Here is a 15,358-nt window from a genome sequence, read left to right as displayed (position 1 = left end):
CAACATGGCAAAACCCTATTTCTACTAAAAATACAAAAATTAGCTGGGCGTGGCAGTGCACGCCTGTAGTCCCAGCTACTTCCGGGCTGAGCAGGAGAATTGCGTGAACCCGGGAGGCAGAGGTTGCAGTGAGCCGAGATTGCACGACTGCATTCCAGCCTGGGCAACAGAGCAAGACTCTGTCCCCCCAAAAATATATATATAAATATTTAATGTATTTATTATATTTATATTATTTAATATAATATTTAATATTTAATATTAATATAAATACATAATATTTAATATAAAATATATAAATATTTATATATAAAATATTTGTTTTCTGATATCACCTTCACATTCTCATTATAGATTCAATCTGAAAAGTTTATTTTTTGATTTATTTTTTGAAATGAAAATAAATGCAACACGGCAGACACTGCTAGCTGCTTAAACAGCATCGTTTTGCCTTCTTCTTTAGAAGGAGAACTCCAATATTTTTAGTGGGATGGCTGTAAGCCCAGCTAAAAGGTGTAACTATTGCACAGGACTTTGGGGATGGCTGCTTACTAATCCAGTTTTAGAGTATCTCTCTTATTTTTCTTTCTTCCTGGAAGTGATGGCTTGAGTTTTAACAGCTATCTTGGACCACAGAGTTATGTGACAGTGGAGATTGGGCACCATGGCTCATGTCTGTAATCTCAGCACTTTGGGAGGCCCAGACAAAGGATGCTTGAGTCTGGGAGTTTGAGACCAGCCTGGGAAACACAGCAAGACTGTGTCTCTACTCAAATTTAAAAAACAAAAAAAATTAGCCAAGATTGTTGGTATGTACCTGTAGTCCCAGCTACCTGGGAGGCTGAGATGGGAGGATCCCTTGAGCCCAGGAGTTGGAGGTTGCAGTGAGCTATGATTATGCCACTGCAGTCCAGCTGGAGCAACAAATCCAGACCTCGTGTCTAAATAATAAATAAATAAGTTATTTGTCTTTGGAAATCATGTATGGAATGATGGAAGAATGACAGAAGGAGCCTGAGTCTCTGATGACCATTAAACCATCATTTCAGTCCAGGATTGCCTACCTTTGTGCAATGAAAATAAGCTTTTATCTTGCTTAAGCCACTGTGTCAGGGCTTTTTGTTTTATATAGCCAGACCTAAACCTGATTTAAGAGCATGCAGAGGTGCATGTGTATTACATTACAGTAAATTATGCAACCCTCTATATTCTCTGCCATTTGATATTAGCTTGATCTCCTGATCCCTGAGGAGGGTAGGAGGCTGGAGTTTGGGTTCAGTCACAGGGCCAGTAATTCAAACACTCATGCCCACATAAAGGAAACTCAAAAAAAACCCTTTGGATGCCAAAGCTCAATGGAACTTCCTGGTTAGTGAACACATTGATGTGTCAGGAGGGCAACACATCCTGACTCTATGAGGAAAGGGCATGGAAGTTCTGCGTGTGGGACCCTCTCAGATCTCACCCAATGTTTCTCTTCATTTGGCTGATACCGATTTGTATCTATTAACATTATAACACAACTGTTATCGTATATATAGTGCTTTCTTGTGTTCTGTGAGTCATTCTAATGAATTATTAAACCTGTGGGGGCCAGGGAGCCCCTGAATTTGTAGTCATTGGTTCAGAATTGACGGTGGTCTGAGGACTCCCAAACTTGCTGCTTGCATCTGAAGCAAAGGCAGTTTTCTCAGGGACTATGCCCTTAACCTGTGGAGTTGGCACTAACTTTGGGTGGTTAGTATTGGATTGCACAACAGTATTATACTTGATTGGTGGCTTCTACCAAAACAGTCTCACTAAAGACCTGGAGGCATTGGAAGTTCCAGTTGCAAAAGGGATAATATTTGCATTGGAACAAATATGACTGCTCCCAAATTGCCAAGTGGACTGCCCAGCCTTTCAGGCTTTCTCTACTTTTTAATCAGCAATTTAGGCCTATTCTTTTACTGGGTCAGTGGAGAAAGAAGGTACAAAAGTCAGGAGTCATGAAGAGATCAGCAGATAAAAACCACCAATTGAGAGATAAACTAGGGTTGAATAATCAGACAGGGTATGTGAATTTACTTCCCTACACCTTGACCATTTTTCATAGAAACTTTAAGAAAATACTTTGAGGTCATATTGCAACCTTTTGTAGGTGATGTAATTCCTTCCCCTAAATGGTTGCTACCGGTCATGAAGCCACAATCTATTGCTCATGTACCCATAATCTTTGCACAGATGGTACAGAAAGAAGTTCAAATTCTCAGGTCCTCTGGCTAAGTGATTCCCCTTGGGAGTTTACAAGCCAACAATGAACATGGAAAATTACATTTAAAAAATTGTAATTGCATTTCTTTTTCAAAGAAGTAGAACCAGAAGAAAAACTTTCAGCCTATTTCCTCACAGGTGAAACTAGACTATTAGAATAAAATCGCCTATTGTTCAGCCTACTTGGAAGGTTTCAGTTGCTCCTTTTATCATCACTAAGACTTGAATTATAGAAGGCCAGAGGGTAATTAGATATATGCCTACCTGGTAGAGGTTCTACACAAAAACTCCTCCTTTATGCTCGCAACTGTTGAATAGAAAACAGATGAGGCCAAGCAGAGCTCAAGACAGATGATATGTGATCACCTTTGCTGCATGGACATTGACAAGCAGCCATTTATACATCAGTCCAGACTTTTAAAACTTCCCTCAGAACATGGTCCTCAAATCTGGAATGTCTTTTTCCTTTTTTTGCGGGGGCGGTGGGGGGACAGGGTCTCACTCTGTCACCTAGACTGGAGTACAGTGGTGCGATCTTGGCTCACAACCTCCGCCTCCCAGGTTCAAGTCATTCTCCTACCTCAGCCTCCCGAGTAGCTGGGACTACAGGTGTGCACCACCACGCCTAGCTAATTTTTGTAATTTTTGGTAGAGATGGGTTTCGCCATGTTGGTCAGGCTGGTCTTGAACTCCTAACCTCAATTGATCCACCTGCCTTAGCCTCCAGAAGTGTTGGAATTACAGGCGTGAGCCACTGCACCTGGCCTACCCTTTTTTTTTTTTTTTTTTTTTTTTTGAGATGGCGTCTCGCTCTGTCACCTAGCCTGGAGTGCAGTGGCACAATCTCAGCTCACTGCAAGCTCCGCCTCCTGGGTTCACACCATTCTCCTGCCTCAGCCTCCCAGGTAGCTGCGACTACAGGTGCCCGCCACCACCTACTCTTTTTCTTTAGATAAAAAATAAAAGAATATTCATTTTACTAACACAGTGAAACCCCGTCTCTACTAAAAATACAAAAAAAAAACAAAAAAAAGAATATTCATTTTACCTCCCTCCCTTCTCAACATGAGCGCTTTCCTCAAGTTTTGCCAAACATCTCACTCCTCCCTCCTCTCAAGTTCATTCCCACCCTCTCAGTCAGGCCACTGGCAGAAAACTCATGGCACACTTCAGCAATTTGAGGAGAGTTTAATAAAGGTGTGAACAGATTCTAGAGTCAGCTGCAAGGAATAATGCAGTACTTCTGAGCCAGTAAGAGAGCAGTTCCTGGAACCTGGAGAAAGGAAGCTGTATGTAGAGCACCTCTTGATTAAGTTCTTGATAAAGGAAAGCAACTAACTCGTGACAACCCTGAAAGAAGAGAGCTGAGAGAGAAACACCCCAATCTCCCTGTCCTTCCCTTTGACCTCCTCAAGTGACACCTCCACCCCCAATATAACTGCTGGAAGCCAGGGGACAAGGATGTCTGTTAATTTCATCCATAATATCCAGTTTTCTGGCACCAGTCAAGGTGGAGAAGGGTGAAGACGAATCTGCAGAGATCTGGAGAGACAAACAGCACCCTTGCTATTAACGTTTTTGTTCAGGCTGGGAGTATCACCTAGATCACCTCATTCCAACTGTCTGGTAATCCTCTAGTCTGGTCTAGAGTACCACATATGACCCACTTTTAAACATAGAAATGCCTCTCTCCTCAGTTAGCATTTTATCTGTATCACTCACACTGACAATCTATACATCTTTTATTACCACTTAAATGTTTCATGTGTATATAAGTACCCATTACATTATTAGCTCTGGGGACCACAGCTTAAGAGTTACAAATCTATTTCCAGCATCTAATGCAGTGTTAAGCACAGACCAGGTGATCAGAATTGTAATCTTCTCAATCCCTGCCCCTCACTTTTTATCCCACTCCCTACCTGCTCCAGGACAGGCTTACACCTTCACATTATTATGGAAAGAATCATTTAAAATCAGTTATTAGGAAGAACCAGAAGCCTAGATGTTAGGATTTTGTGCATAGCATTTTGCACGTGTCAATACGTGTGTTCCTGACATCGGGGCCATGTAGCATGCACGTAGAATGTGGACTTCCGTCTGGAGAAATCTCCAGCCCTTCACCTGAGGGATTTTTCTCTCTGTCTGGGTAGCCCTGGCCGGCAGGGCAGGCTAGAAGTGCTGGGAAGTTTGTCCTCTCTCCCCTCCCCCAAAGCAGATTTCAACTAGTGACTGAAGGGAGTTGGTGTCTGAAAATCATAGCGGCCTTACCTGCCCGGTGGGGGCAACTCTGAGGTGCATTCTGCCTGGTTTCTCAGTTTCACCGGGGAGTAAGCCCGGTAGGCCTCCACGGAATCTGTGTGGTAACAATACCCTTCGTTGGCTTTCTTCCCTTTCTTTCTCTCTTCCCTCCTCTCCTGCCAGTGCCTTTTGGGATCCTTTTCCAAATGAAATACCCTGACTTAATTATTACTAAATCTAAATCCTTACGTCTGGGTTTGCTTCTGGGGTAACCCAACCTAAGACAGGCAGGTGCTGAGTGCCAGCCTTCTGCCTTAACACACCATCTGCGGAAGAATGGCAGAGAATGATGTGATAACCCCATCTGTGAACAGTAATGTTCACCCGACCTGTGGCAGGAATGTACGAGGATGTGCTTTACTGGATATAACTTCTATGTCCCAATATTTTCCTTGTTCTTTGCTTTCATGATATCTAAACACATTTTTGATCCACCTGGGGAAAATCACAAAGACCTTTTTTTTTTTTTTCTTTTTGAGATGGAGTCTCGCTCTTTCACCCAGGCTGGAGTGCAGTGGTGCAATCTCAGCTCACTGCAACCTCCGCCTCCCAGGTTCAAGCAATTCTCCTGCCTCAGCCTTCCGAGTAGCTGGGACTACAGGTGTGCACCACCACGCCCAGCCAATTTTTGTAGTTTTTGGTAGAGACGAGGTTTTGCCATGTTGGCCAGGCTGGTCTCGAACTCCTGACCTCAAGTGATCCGCCTGCCTCGGCCTCCCAAAGTGCTGAGATTATAGGTGTGAGCTACCATGCCCAGTTGATTGTCCACTTTTATTGTTCACACTATCTCACAAATTTTCTCCTAATACTTTATTTCTATAACCATGGATCTAACATAAACATACCAAATTCTATTAGGATGACATCTCCCTTTCAAAGCTAATAATATTTCTAATATTTAAAAATAATTATACATTTCCTATACTTACTGGTATATGAGGTTAATTATTCTTTATTCATGTTTAAAAAGGATAATTCAATAGAACTGTGCACTTACCTCTGTGTGCTCTTCTCCGAACACATTTCTCTTTCTCCCATAGTAAACACTATGTGAATGTGATATTTATTTTTCTCATTTATTTCTTTGTAGTTGTACCCTATTTGCATTTAGTTTGCATGCGTTTGAAATTTAAATGGACAGAATCATACTGTATGTATCTTTCTCCAATCTGCTTTTCTTATTCAACATTGTATTTGTGAGATTCATCCTTGTTGATACGCATGGCTATGGTTTCTTCATTTTTCACTGCTACATACTATTGCATCATATGAATATACCATAATTTACTCATCTTGTTGATGGATACTTGGATTACTTCCAGGTTTTTACTATTACAGACAATGCTGCTATAGACACTCGTGTATATGTCTAAGGGTACATAGCAAATACAAGAGTTTCTCTAGAAGTGGAATTGCTGGTTTTACAATATGCATGACTTTGGTGTAACTAAAAAATGCCAAATTGTCTTCCAAAATTGTCATATCAATGCACACTTTTAAGGAAGTTTTCTGAGGACTCCAGTGATCAAACATTCTGGCCAAGACTTGGTTTTACCAGACTTTTTAATTTATACCAATGGTAGACATAAAATAGTATCTTGTGGTTTTAATTTTTTCCCTAATCTTGTGATCATAATTTGCACTTATCTAGCTATGAATGAGGTTTTAATATGTTTAATATATTTATTACCAATTCAGATTTCTTTTTTTGTAAAATCCATGTTCAATGTGTTGGTCCATTTTTCTATTAGGTTTTTTTTTTCAATTTTTTTTAGGTGTAATTTTTAAATATTCTGAATAGTAATCCTCTGCACATTATGTGAGTATTAAATATCTTCTTCCAGTTTGTGACTTGTCTTACTTTTTAGTGATATCTTTTGATAATCTTGCTTTCCAATGTTTTTTTTTTTTTTTTTTTTTTTGAGATGGAGTCTCGCTTTGTCGCGAAGGCTGGGGTGCAGTGACATGATCTTGGCTCACTGCAACCTCCGCCTCCAGGGTTCAAGCAATTCTCCTTGCCTCAGCCTCCCAAGTAGCTGGGATTACAGGCACAGGCCACCATGCCTGGCTAATTTTTTTGTATTTTTAGTAGAGATGGGGTTTCACCATGTTGCCCAGGCTGATCTCAAACTCCAGTGGGAGGTAGCTTTTGATGAGAATGTAATCAAACTGACCGGGCGTGTGGCTCATGCCTATAATCCCAGCACTTTGGGAGGCTGAGGCATGCAGATCACTTGAGGTCAGGAGTTTGAGACCAGCCTAACCACCATGGTGAAACCCTGACAAAAATTAGCTGGGCATGGTGGCATGTACCTTTGTTCCAGCTACTCGGGAGGCTGAGGCACAAGAATAGCTTGATCTGGGAGGCAGAGGTTGCAGTGCGCTGAGATTGTGCACTGTACTCCAGCCTGGGCAACAGAGTGAGACTCTGTCTCAAAAAATAAAAATAAAAATAAAAGAATGTAATCAAACTGATCAGATTTTACCTATTTACTTAGTGGGTTGAGTTTCTTTTATATCTTCTTTGAGAAATATTTCCTATTTCTGGGACATAAAGATATTTTCTTCTAAAATTTTGAATTTTACATTGTATATTTAAGTCTTTGGTCTGCCTAGGATTTTTTATAAAATAAATTTTTATCATGTTATCATTTATGCCTACACAATCTTGATTGAAGATACTTGATAAATATTTTTCCATTTTCTTTTTTCATTGTTTGATTTTCTATTTTAAACACTATTTTTAAAAATACTAATTTCAGGCTAAGCGTATCTTTTAGAAGCACTCGACAACGCATTCTTTGTCATTGTTTAGACATTTACATAAACTACCAAAAACGCAAGTGAGTCAACTATTTGTCACAATCAGTGTTCAATTATTGGATGAAGAACTACATTTAGAGTAGAATGAGTTCTGGGTCCATACTGTAGATGTAGAGATACTTTAAAGTACAATCATAAATCACATAACGATGTTTTGGTCAGCAAAGGACTGCATGTATGGGTGGTCCCATAAGATTATAGAGCAGCTGGCCGGGCACAGTGGCTCACGCCTCTAATCCCAGCACTTTGGGAGGCCGAGGCAGGCGGATCACAAGGTCAAGAGATCAAGACCATCCTGACCAACATGGTAAAACTGCGTCTCTACTAAAAAATACAAAAAATTAGCTGGGTGTGGTGGTGCACACCTGTAGTCCTAGCTACTCAGGAGGCTGAGGCAGGAGAATCGCTTGAACAGGGGAGGCGGAGGTTGCAGCGAGCCGAGGTTGCACCACTGCACTCAGCCTAGCGACGACAGAGCAAGTTTCTGTCTCAAAAAAAAAAAAAAAAAAAAAAAAAGATTACAGTGGAGCTGAAAAATTCCTATCCCCTAGTGATGTCATATCCATGAGAATGTCTTAGCACAATGCATTGCTCATGCTCATGTGCATATGGTGATGTCGGTGTAAACAAACCTACTGTGTTGCCAGTAGTATAAAAGTATAGCAGATACAATTATGTACATTCTATAATACTTCATAAGAAATGACTACGTTACTGGTTTATTTACTATACTTTTTATTGCTATTTTAGAGTATACTCCTATTTATTTCAAAAAAAGTTAACCGTAAAACAGCCTGGGGCAAGTCCTCCAGGAGGTATTACAGAAGAAGGCATTGTTATCATAGAGATGACAGCTCCATGCAGGTTATTGCCCCGGAAGACTTTCCCAGTGGGGCAGGATGTGGAGATGAAAGACAGTGATATTGACGATCCTGATATTGTGTAGGCCTAGGCTAATGTGTGCTTGTGTCTTCGTTTTTAACCGAAAGTTTAAAAAGAAAAGAAAAGAATAAAAAAGCTTATAGAATACAGATATAAAGAAAGAAAATATTTTTGAACGGCTGTACAGTGTGTTTGCATTGGAAGTTGTGATATTAAAGAAGAGTCTAAAAGTTTAAAAAGTTTTAAAGTTTATAAAGTAAAACAATTACAGTAAGCTAGGGTTAGTTTATTACCAGAGAAAGAATAAATATTTGAATAAATAAATATATTTTATTTATAGTGTAGCCTGACTGTACAGGTTTTGTCAAGTCTACATAGTGTACAGTAATGTCCTAGCCCTTCACATTCACTCACCACTCACTCCCTGACTCACCCAGAGCAACTTCTAGTCCTACAAGCTCCATTGAGGGTAAGTGCCCTATACAAGTACCATATTTTATCTTTTATATCGTATTTATACTGTACCTTTCTCCTATGTTTAGATACACAAATACCATTGTATTCTAGTTGCCTACAGTATTCAGTACAGTAACATGCCATGTGGGTTTGCAGCCTAGGAGCAATAGGTTAGACCATATAAGCAATAGGCTATACCATCTAGGCTTGTATAAGCCCTGATGTTCACAAGACAAAGTGATGCATGTTTCAGAATCTTGTTAAGTAACACATGACTGCATTCGAGGTGCAAATGAAGAAAGTATAAAAAAAATCCCTTTGTCATCATTTGAGATGAATTGAATAAACTACACTTTTGGGGGGCAGGGTGGAGAAAAAGCATAATTGTTATCATTTAATCATCACCTAGCATGATCTCTAACTATAGCAAATCAATCGTTGAAAATTATCCTCTATGTTTCATATTCAAATATGACCTACTGAATTGAATATGGAGAGGTGTGATAAAATGCAGTGTATCTCTCAAACCCTACGAGCTCCTAATACACCCCGAGGGGCAAACAGGACCTTTCAATGACTTGGCACCAGAAGAATTAGGTCAAAACGCGTCTTTGGGAGGAGAGCAGGGATGTTGCGGGCCGCGGGCGGGGCGGGGATCGAAGGAGCCATGGGAAACGTTGTAAAATGCTTGGAGCGCCCTCTGCTGGAATATATTGGTAAAATAGCAGTAGCGACGAAGCGCTCTGCCTCCAAGTTGGTAGAAATAGAAACCAAAAAAAGCGAATGAAATGGCTCTTTCTGCTTCTGCACAGCAAAAGAAACTACCATCAGAGTGAAGAGGCAACCTACAGAATGGGAGAAAATTTTTACAATCTACCCATCTGACAAAGGGCTAATATCCAGAATCTACAAAGAACTTAAACAAATTTACAAGAAAAAATCAAACAACTCCATCAAAAAGTGGGCAAAGGATATGAACAGACACTTCTCAAAAGAAGACATTTATGCAGCCAACAGACACATGAAAAAATCATCACTGATTTTTTCTCATCATCACTGGCCATCAGAGAAATGCAAATCAAAACCACAATGAGATACGATCTCACACCAGGTAGAATGGCAATCATTAAAAAGTCAGGAAACAACAGGTGCTGGAGAGGATGTGGAGAAATAGGAACACTTTTACACTGTTGGTGGGACTGTAAACTAGTTCAACCATTGTGGAAAACAGTGTGGCCATTCCTCAAGGATCTAGAACTAGAAATACCATTTGACCCAGCCATCCCATTACCGGGTATATACCCAAAGGATTATAAATCATGCTGCTATAAAGACACATGCACACGTATGTTTATTGCAGCACTATTCACAATAGCAAAGACTTGGAACCAACCCAAATGTCCATCAATGGCAGATTGGATTAAGAAAATGTGGCACATATACACCATAGAATACTATGTAGCCATAAAAAAGGATGAGTTCATGTCCTTTATAGGGACATGGATGAAGCTGGAAACCATCATTCTGAGCAAACTGTCACAAGGACAGAAGACCAAACACCGCATGTTCTCACTCATAGGTGGGAATTGAACAATGATAACACTTGGACACAGGGTGGGGAACATCACACACCGAGGCTTCTCATGGGGTGGGGGGAGGGGGAGGGATAGCATTAGGAGATATACCTAATGTAAATGACAAGTTAACAGGTGCAGCACACCGACATGGCACATGTGACAAACCTGCATGTTGCGCACATGTACCCCAGAACTTAAAGTATTAAAAAAAAGAAAGAAAGAAATGGCTCTTTCTTAAAGTAAGCCTTGACACGAGGTTCAAACCACAGTAGTCTTTCTTCTAGAGTTTTATGTAAAATTTGTCACTTTTCCTTCTACCTTAAAATATCTACCTTATACCAGGAAAAGGTATGAATTTGATTTCTTTTTCTTTTCCTTTTTTTTTTTTTTTTTTTTTTCAGGCAGAGTCTCGCTCTGTTGCCCAGGCTAGAGTGCAGTGCTGCGATCTCGGCTCACTGCAAGCTCCCCCTTTTGGGTTCAAGCGATTCTCCTGCCTCAGCCTCCTGAGTAGCTGGGACTACAGGCACGCGCCACCATGCCTGGCTAATTTTTGTCATACCCAGCTAATTTTTGTATTTTTAGTAGAGACGGGGATTTTACTATGTTGGCCAGGCTGGTCTTGAACTCCTGACCTTGTGATCTGCCCACCTCGGGCTCCCAAAGTGCTGAGATTATAGGCGTTAGCCACCACGCATGGCCTACGAATTTGATTTCTTAATAGACACCTTAAGGGAGGCAACCCTCCCTTAAGTATGTGTCCTTATAATCTTCCAATATATTATTGGAAGGGCATAACATAACTTTAGAACACTGGGGACTGAAAATTTCATCACAGCCCAGACTTTTATTCATCGCGTACCTTTTGAAAAGTCATTTAATTTATCTGTATGCGTCTATGTTTTTCGAGACAGAGTCTCACTCTGTCGCCCAGGCTGGAGTGCAGTGACATAATCTCAGCTCACTGCAACCTCTACCTCCCGGGTTCAAGCGATTCTCCTGCCTCAGTCTCCCAAGTAGCTGGGATTACAGGCATGTGCCACCATGCCCGGCTAATTTTGTATTTTTAGTAGAGACAGGATGTCACCATGTTGGTCAGGCTGATCTCAGACTCCTGACCTCAGGTGATCCACTCGCTTCAGTCTCCCAAAGTGCTGGGATTACAGGCATTAGCCACCGCACCCGCCTGTATTGTGTCTAATTTTAAAGTGAAGATGACAATAACAATCCCAAACACTTTGATAGTGGGAAGGCAACAAGAAGAAAACAGATGTGAAACAAACTTCCCAAGTGCCACATGTTCTTCCCATTGCTAAAAATCCCAGAACTGGCCGGCAGCCATGTTCCCAGATGAACACAGTATTGAGTCCCAGTCACTGTGTTAGACCTGACAATAGGGTTCTCATCCTCCCAGAACTCCCAATCCAACTGTCTACTGGGGAAGACACTATACTAATGCAAATAACAGCAATAAAACATGGAAAGAAGAATGTATTGGAAGATTATAAGGACACATACTTTTCTAGATAACCAGAGAAGTCTTCAGAGAAAAGCTGTATCTGAGCTGGGCCTTAAATAATGAGATGCTTGCCAATACAAGACATATTTTTTCCCCCTTAAAATTGTTTAACTGTAATCAGTAGAAACTAAAAACAAAACAAAACAAAATGTGTTTTTTCAGCACAATAAAGAACAGAAAGTTAGCCTAGTTCTAGTTTATTTCTTTGGAAGTCTTAACAAACAACATGCTGATGCAGTCACTGATTACATAAACAAGTCATAGCCAGGCACAGTGGCTCACACCTGTAATCCCAGCACTTTGGGAGTCCAAGCAGGCAGATTGTGTGAGCCCAGGAGTCAGAGACCAGTTTGGCAACATAATGAAACTCCATAGCTACTAAAAATACAAAAATTAGCCGAGTATGGTGGCATGCACCTGTAGTCCCAGCTACTCAGGAGGCTGAGGTGGGAGGATAACTTAAGCCTGGAAGGCAGAGTTTGCAGTGGCACAATCTTGGCTCACTGCACTTCAGTTTGGGTGACAGAGTGAGACCCCGTCTCTAATAATAATAATACAGATTTAATGCTGATAATATTAATGAGTTCTGTTTTTGCTCCCCCTTCAGAAAAACATATCAAACATATATGTGTTCAGTTAATGTGTTTTAGTGTTAGAGCTTTTTTTTTTTTTTTTTGAGGTGGAGTCTTGCTCTGTCTCCCAGGTTGGAGTGCAGTGGTGCAGTCCCAGTTCACTGCCTCCTCCTCCTGAGTTCAAGCGATTCTTCTGCCTCAGCCTCCTGAGTAGCTGGGATGACAGGCGTGTGCAACCATGCCGGGCTAATTTTTGTATTTTTAGTAGAGACAGGGTTTCACCATGTTGGTCAGGCTGGTCTCGAACTCCTGACCTCATGATCCACCCACCTCGGCCTCCCTAAGTCCTGGGATTACAGGCATGAGCCACCATGCTCAGCCTACATCTTATATTCCATGCATTTCTTATATTCCCTGGATTTCTTGCCAAGCATACTTGCAGAAAAGAAGAAAAAAGAGAAAATCATTTTTGAAAATATTTGTTATATATTTTCATAAAGCATTTAGGTCAGCACTGTGTAATAGAACTTTTTGTGATAATGAAAATGTTCTTGGCCAGGCACGGTGGTGGCTCATAACTATAATCCTAGCACTTTGGTAGGTACAAGTTGGAAGATTGCTTGAGCCCAGGAGTTCGATACCAGCCTAGCAATACCCTATCACACACACAAAAAAGTTCTATATCTGTTCTTTTTAATAAGGTAGTCATTGGTCACATGTGACTACTGAGCACTTGAAATGGGGCTAGTTTAACACTGAGAAAGAAAATTGTTAATTTTAGTTAATATAAATTGTCACATGTGGCTAGTAGCTACCAAAATGGACAGCAAAAAAGTAAAGCTATCATTCGAAAAATACAAAATGTATTGGACTTCTTTATATTTATTTTAATGAAAGCTTAATATTATTGTGATCTGGAAATACATATGCTAGAAGGAATCATGACTTTTCAGTGCTCAGGCGTCCACAGTTTTTAACCTAGTCCTGTATAAATTGGCTCAATGAGATAATATAATTTTTCATGCTATCTGCCTATATTTTATCATTGTTATGGTGAACTGTAACAATTAGCAATCAAATTTACCATTCCATTTGGTCTCTCTAGTGACTTTTTTTCCATGTAAATATTGTTTCAAGACGCCTATTTTAAGTTCAACACATTCTATTGTATTTTTAAAAATGCAGATTCCCCAGAGCTCTGGATTCTTTTGCCTTCAAGACAATATATACCTTTTCTCACTCAATAAGGTTCTTCTCTAAGTAGTAGTGTTCAATAAATATTTGTGATTAAATATGTGAAATTTAACTTATTTTAAGGTAAGTGGAGAGTATAGTAGATAGAGGAGTTCCCCCAAAAGAGGCTCTGGTGTTTCTTTAAAAGCCTGGAAGATATAGTAGGTGCTCAGTAAATATTTGTTTGCTTGATGAATGAATAAAGTTTGGACTCTTTAAAGATACTCAAGTGGGAAATGGAGCAGGGCTTGGAAAGGAGACCCCAGGGAGAGGCTCCAGTGCTTCTGTTAAGAATCTGACTCCATCTGATGTATAGTACAGACTTGGTAGGAGCAAAGCTCCATTATTTCCCAGTACCTCTCTCCAAGCTTGGCTGTTTATTGAATCATAAGAATTAAGGAACATGTGCACTTCTAATAAGTGAAAAGTTCACTAGGTCCTCTCTGCTTGAAAATAGATCAGAGAAAAGGTGATGAGGTGGATAAGGCCAAGCTTTACCTCTGGGTACCTTCTTCTCAGTTCCCTTTCACCTTCCTTCAGATAATCCAGAACATGTGCAAGAAGCAGCAGGTGTCTCAGTACTAACAACACATCCTCAGAGGATGAATTTGTGAGAACCTTGGGCTGAAACTACCTACATGGCTTCTTCAAGGTAAGATTTATTTGAGAAACATGGTTTGTAAAACCTCCTTGACAGGTTAGTATTATTATTTACAGTAATTTCAAAAATAAAGAAAAAAGAGAAAACCCCATCAGGTCCAGTGCTTCCCTCTTTTTCCCACCCCCTTTTTCATAGGAATTTTGTCCAAGAACAAATCTTTGAGTTTCTATGATCCTAACCCCCTCATTTGGTAGGCACCGATGGAATTTTAAATGTTTGCTGAAAGTCCTAATAATTTACTATCTGGTATTCCATACAAATGAATCACAATGGTTTCTTTTCCCCACAGCACTTTGAGAACACCTCCTCCAGCCAGCTTGGAGAGTGAAAAGGTACATGCTGCCTCTAAAAGCAGCACCCAGGGATTCTGTCTTCTAATTCCATAGACAAAAAAGGTTCTGTCTTCTACTTCACAGTCTTATTGCAACGCTAGATTAAGGAATCGTTAGGTAATCAAACCAAGGCAACACAGCTCACCTGGGTTTTGGGCTGTAGCGTCATTTGCATCAGCTTCTCCTGAAAATGACAGCATCCAAAGAGGAATTACCGGAAAAACACTGGCAGCACTGTCTTCCAAACACCACTTTGTACTTAGAACGTACTTTTTCCATTTGTTGCTCTTTGTAGTCTTCTGTCTTTCATTTATTTGTCCAGTTCAGCCCTTCAGTAGTTTCAGTTGTTCCAGTTCACAAGGTCCTCATTACAGCATGAGTTATCTTTTTGTTTACTCTGCTTGCTTCTGTGTTGGGAATAAATGAGCTGAAACAAAATTATCCAGGAAACACATATCCTGGATCACGTGTCCCTGACGACATTCTCTGTCTCTCCAGGGTGCTCTGAAGCTGAATTGTTTAAAGGGTTATAAGGTTCTCTGAGATAATTAAATCAAAGGTGGTTTAATGGTAAAAATTCATATTAATTGTGTTCTCCCATTATTTCCTCTCATAGACTGAAATAGCCCTTAAGCAGGCAGTCTTATGTAAGACTCACAGATAACAATTCATAACTGTTCAAAAAAGAAAAGCATTCCCTTGGTTTTAAATGACTAATCTTTTCAAAAATTTCTCTTCCAGAAATTTCACTG

The 15,358-nt window shown here is 40.3% G+C and overlaps 1 protein-coding gene across 2 annotated transcripts in view; it reads right to left on the bottom strand.

Annotated features, from left to right (window-relative positions):
- LOC105479660 (kelch like family member 8) overlaps positions 1–15,018 on the bottom strand; it is an 80,193-nt gene extending 65,175 nt beyond the window's left edge. For both annotated transcript variants that reach the window (XM_071093327.1, XM_011737754.3), the window contains exon 1: positions 14,752–15,018. The gene's annotated coding sequence lies outside the window, so the exon portion shown is untranslated. The remainder of the gene's footprint in view (positions 1–14,751) is intronic.
- Between the last annotated feature and the right edge of the window lie 340 nt (positions 15,019–15,358).

This window comes from Macaca nemestrina, chromosome 3 (assembly GCF_043159975.1).
Source record: "Macaca nemestrina isolate mMacNem1 chromosome 3, mMacNem.hap1, whole genome shotgun sequence".
NCBI classification, from domain to species: Eukaryota; Metazoa; Chordata; class Mammalia; order Primates; family Cercopithecidae; genus Macaca; species Macaca nemestrina.
Note: the sequence above shows the minus strand (reverse complement) of the source record. Positions and strands in the feature narration are given on the sequence as shown.